Below are 5,965 nucleotides of genomic sequence, written 5' to 3' on the forward strand. Positions count from 1 at the left end.
AGTTATAAAAAGAACTAAAAATTAGACTCTAGAATATCAAATAACCCTATTAAAAATAAGGTGCAGAGCTGAACAAAGAATTCTCAACTGAGGAAACTCAATGGTTGAGAATACCTAAAGAAGTGTTCAACATCCCTAGTCATCAGGGAAATGCAAATGAAAATAACACTGAGATTTTACCTAACACCAGTCAGAATGGCTAAGATCAAAAACACAGGTGACAGCAGATGCTGGTGAGGATGTGAAGGAAGAGGAACATTCCTTCATTGTTGGGGGCATTGTAAGCTGATACAAACACTATGGAAATCAGTCTAGGGATACCTCTGAAAATTGAACATAGTGTTACCTGAGGACCCAGCTATACCACTCCTGGACATATAGCCAAAGATGTTTCAACATACAACAAGGACACATGCTCCACTACGTTCACAGCAACCTTATTTATAATAGCCAGAAGCTGGAAAGAACCCAGATGTCCTTCAACAGAGGAATGGATACAGAAATTGTCCTACATTTACACAATAGAGTACAACTCAGCTATTAAAAACAATGAGTTCATGAAGTTCTTAGGCAAATGGATGGAACATGAAAATATCATCCTAAGTGAGGTAACCCAATCACAAAAGAACACACATGGTATGCACTCACTGATAAGTAGATATTATCCTAAAAACTAACAATACCTAAGACACACTCATAGAACACATGCAACTGAAGAGGAGGAAGGAAGACCAAAGAGTGTGCATTCTTTGGTCCTTTTTATAAGGGGTATCAAAATACTCAACCAGAGCTTCCAGGGTCTAAACCTCCAGCTTGAGAACACAAAGGGAGGGACTTATGGCTCCACCTGTATAGGTAATTGAGGGTGGCCTTGTTAGGCATCAGTGAAATTGGAAGGCCATGGTTTCCAATAGTTTGGATTTCCTAGTGTAGGGGAATTTGAGAGCACAGAGGCAGGATTGGGAGGATCATGAGAGAATACCCTCATAAAAGTAGGAAGAGGGACTGTGGTATAAAAGGTTTTGGGGTGAATGGGAGAGGAGATAACACTGAAAGGTAAATACATAAAATATCCAATAAATAAACAGATAATGGGTCTGGCAACAAAAAATATTGTTTACCTATTTCAAATTATTTTCAAAAGTTTCCAGGAAATGCTTATTGGCTAAGATCTCTTTTTAAACACTCATCAAAAAAATTTATGTCTCTGTTTAATATTCTCAAGAGAGATACAAATCCTAATTTCCCTCAACAATTAATTGACAAAAGAGGAATAATTTTACAAAAAGTAGAAGCTATTATTAATCAATATATTATATAAATTGATTAGTTGTTGACTGTTTTATTATAGTCCTTTGATAAAAGAGATTATTAATAAAGATTTATATTTCTTTAAATGGTGTCATCATGACCCTCTGAAGGTAGAAGGAGCAGCTGTTGGTGCTTCTGCCCTGATTTTACAAGAACTCTGAAAATTTGGCTTTAAAAACAAAAGAGGTACAACTGTATCCGCAGAATTAGTCTCCCAAAAATACTGTCAATCATTCCTTGTTTACTTTAAACTTTCTAAAACTGAAAGCTCATGGCAAATCTGCTGTTGGTTGCCTCTGGCATAGCTGATACCAATAAAATCTATGGCATAGCTAGATGGAAGGACCCTCTTACCCTTAAATGGAATGACCAGGACCCAGTTCTCATATGGGGCTGAGGATTGATATGCCTATTTGATAGCACAGAAGGCACAGCTAAATGGCTGCCAAAAAATTAATGAAATAGATATTTCCACAAAACCAGGACCAATTATAAATAAGATGAATAACAACTGACATTTAAGGAAGAAAAATCTTCCTGATAATTCCCTTCTTTTTCCTTTCCAGGTAGAAATAAATCACCCAATGATATCTACTGTTAGGAGTTCTAATTCTTATGCTGGTCTCTGGACTTATACTACTTAGAACTTCAATGGGCCTTTGACAAGGACATCAAAGAAATCTGAAGAAATCTCTCATTTCACTGTCTAAAGTGGTCTCCAAAAATTGCAAAGGACTTTATTGGACTTGATTTACTGTTTTACAATAGAAAAGACTGTGTACAGCTCTAGACTATGTACAGCCCTTAAAGAAGAATGTTGCTTTTACATAGACAAAACAGGGATGGTTAAAAAGAACATAAAAGACATCATAGAAGGCTTTGAGAAAAGACAGAGAGAGTAAGAGAAAGATGAGAGCTGGTACAAGAATTGGTTTTGAACCTCTCCATGGTTGTCAACCCTACTTCCTTCTATTATGGGACAATTAATTGGGTTATTTTTGCTTATTTATTTTGGTCACTGGGCCTTAAATAGGCTGACTAACTTTGTGAAACAACAGATAAATAATTTGATAGCAAAATCTATTCAAACACATTATCATAAGTTAGCTATGGACGACCAAGAGACTCACGATGAGGTTGTTAATCTATCCAGGGTGTTCCAAAATCCCATCTCTACCCAACCTAAATGAGAGAACTTCCACCCCTAGACCAAGCAGAGAGGGGCCACCCAGAACCATTCTGACAGGCGATCTAAATTCTTGCTTAGGCTTCGAGGCTAAGCACTGCAAGGGAACATAAATAAAAGTTAAAAATATCTTTTTGGGTTCCCTGAGGGTCAAGCCTGACTGCATAGGAGTTGATGTCAAAAGTATCTCCTCTCCAGAAAAAAGACATCAGGATGGGTGTGGCCCTCATGCCTCACTGGACAACGACAGGAGGACCGGAGCCATTACAAGGTCCCCTTTAATTACTGGAGGTCAGGCCTCTATCCCCAACTTCACAAGATTAGAATCACCACAACCCTTTTATACTTTGAGAAGGGAGGAGATGTCAGGGGCAGCCCTGCTTATACACTGAAGGCCTAAAATCAGCCATAAGCCTAAAATCAGCAATAGGCTTGACATACATGCCTGCTAACACAAAGTCTTGGGTCTCTGTGGAAAAACACTGAAACAGATAGCTATAAGCTATTGTAAAAAGGCAGCATCTGTGGAAATTTACCAGCCTGAATAGTCATATACCTTATAAATAGGCAGCCTTGGCAGATAGTACCGCTTAGATAAGGACAAGTGAATCACAGGCAGAGTCATAGTGACCTATTCCCTGAACCTTTATCTAGCTGATACCCTGTTCTTAAAGATATCTGTACTCCCCGTAAACACCTATGCTCTTGTGTTATCCCCTTCCCCATATCCTGCCTTTTTGTGTTTTTAAACCCTGTGTTAAAAAGTAAAAATTACAATTTGATAATTAAAAAAATAAAAAAATGATTCTTTTTAAAAACAAACTAGAGTTGTTTTATAGTAACAACAACAAGAACAACAACAACAAAAATAGCATCTGTTAGATACATTGAGATAGTCTCTTGAAAGATAATTTTATCTAGGTGCCCTGACCTGTTTTGGAGCTGATTGTAAGCAAGTGTGGACACATAGTATCTTATGCACTGAGTTTCCCTGCTCAGCTGCTGCTGATAGTTTCCTAGGTTGCAATTGTTGTCTGTTGTATAAGAATGTATTTAGTCACAACTTTCTGATGCAGAGGAAAACCTCTCACAGTTCAATATTGTTCTAGTTACATTTTCTTCTCTCTCTCTCTTTTTTTTTTTTTGGATTTGTTTTACTTGATATTTTATTTATTTACATGTCAGATGTTCTCCCCCTTCCACATTTCACCCCCATTAATTCCTTATCTCATCCCTTCTCCTCCTCTTTTTTTGCTTTTATACCATTTAAATTACATGCAAGAATTAAGGTCAGTTCTAGGTTGGGGGAACCAGCACTACAATAAATGCAAATATTCACAAAGCAGGCAAGACAATAAACCCCAGAGAGTCAAAGAACAAGCAGAACAATAAACAAAGTCCCTTATTTACACCCATGATCACTATTTCTAAGGGCTTATCAAGATGAACAAAATATCTGAGCCTTCTACTTTCTTGTTCTATCCCTAAATCATTTTCATGCCTGAAGCCTACTTCTTTGTTCCAGATTAAGATTTAGATTTCTGCCTGAAATTTCTTTTTTTTCTAGCCTAGGATTTAGATTACTGCCTGAAATTATTTATTTGTTCTAGCCTAATGTCAGATTCCTACCAAGAATGTTTGAAAACACATAGAGAATTATATTACCCAATATTTACCTAATAATTACATATAAAACACATATATATGTGAAACATTAAAATGTAGTTTAAAGATATTGTGCCATTTAGAATGATAATGTTCTCCCCAAGAACTACTGACTATATAACAAAACACAAGTATCATGCATGAGAAATTTTTCTTAAGTAGTTGGCCAGGAGAGTCTAAGAAACGCCACCCCCAAAACAACATCAGCTATTGCTGCCATCGTTTTCCTCTCAAAAGTTGAAGATAAGATTATGTTGCTGAAGCCACACAATGTACTTCAAATACAGAATTTGGAGTAACTGACCTAGAATAGCCTGTAATCTTGTCCAAATGAAGTGGTTTTCATAAAGTAAGATGCTACTCAATCTGCCATGAGAGAGGACTAATCAAACCCAAAAAATATGCAAGTATTAAGCTTGTAAGCCACAAAAAAAGACTTGACTAGTAAGACATTCTCAGGGGCACAACGGTAGCACTTTTATCTTGAGGGAATCAAATGCTATCTAATTGGCATACTCAAAAAGAGAGACATCATGTATGATATTGTAAACATAGACAACCACCCGGGGCTCGAAAAGGCAAAAGCCCAAGAGGCTCACTACCAACAGTTACCTAAACCAGTGTAATTTCCAGCTGTTTTCTAAATACCTGTCCTTATACCCGAGCTAAATTCAATTCTCGTCCCTTGTAAAAGAGTCTTCTGTTTGCAAATTATGAAGACTCTCACAAAGATCCACAATGGGCCAAAGTGTAGATAAAAATTAACAGTAAGGTGCCTAACCCCAACTGAAACATCTGCAATAAATCCTTTTGAACTAAGACTCGGGGGGGGGGGGAATCACAGAAGATGGTAGAAAAATCTCCAACTGTCCCAAGATTCCTGTTGATAGAATATATCTATCTTAGACACTACAGAGAAAATAGACACATGAACTCTTAACAGTATAGTTACTGAAAAAAAAAAAAAAAAAAAAACAGAATAAGGGCACTTGAAGGCACAACCAAAGAGGCTAGTGGAAATTTTATATGGTTTTATCCAAGAAGAAGAAATCCTTTATATAAATGAATTCTGAGAGATCGAGAATAAGCTGTGTATGAAAATGAAATTTCACATTGATTTTCCAATCTCAATTGCACACCTCAGGTTACATTACATACAAGACCAAAGAAATGAACTCAGTAGGTTATCTATACATGTGTGCATATATAAATGGCAACACATATTAAAGAAGACATCATAAATATTGAACAGGGAGGGAGTGCTATGAGAAGAAGAAGAAGGACAGCTAATGTGGTATCACTTTCTCAAAAAAATCACTATTTAAAAAAAATAATTTCCATTGAAAGTTTCTGTATGAACCCTGTCATTTTTTGCACATTTAAAAATCATTCTGGCCGGGCGGTGGTGGCGCACACGTTTAATCCCAGTACTTGGGAGGCAGAGGCAGGCAGATTTCTGAGTTCGAGGCCAGCCTGGTCTACAGAGTGAGTTCCATGACAGCCAGGGCTACACAGAGAAACCCTGTCTCAAAAAAAATCATTCTGAAAGCTAAATTGTATTAGAAAACATTTGAAATTAACCTGCATTTCTATGTTCTATTGTTCCTTACTTACTTTCTGGTTTAGGGTTATGAACTCTGGCTCACAACTGCTACTGAATGTTCTTTGTATGAGTTCAAAATTGCTCAATAAAGTAACCTTTGACTGTGGGTTACAGTATTTATTTTTTCTTATCAGTAACTAGTTTCACAACAAACTAGAGAATGTTAATGATTTTCTTTTACCTGTACTATAAATTTTACC

The sequence above is a fragment of the Arvicanthis niloticus genome, chromosome 29, assembly GCF_011762505.2.
Source record: "Arvicanthis niloticus isolate mArvNil1 chromosome 29, mArvNil1.pat.X, whole genome shotgun sequence".
In the NCBI taxonomy this organism is placed as follows: domain Eukaryota; kingdom Metazoa; phylum Chordata; class Mammalia; order Rodentia; family Muridae; genus Arvicanthis; species Arvicanthis niloticus.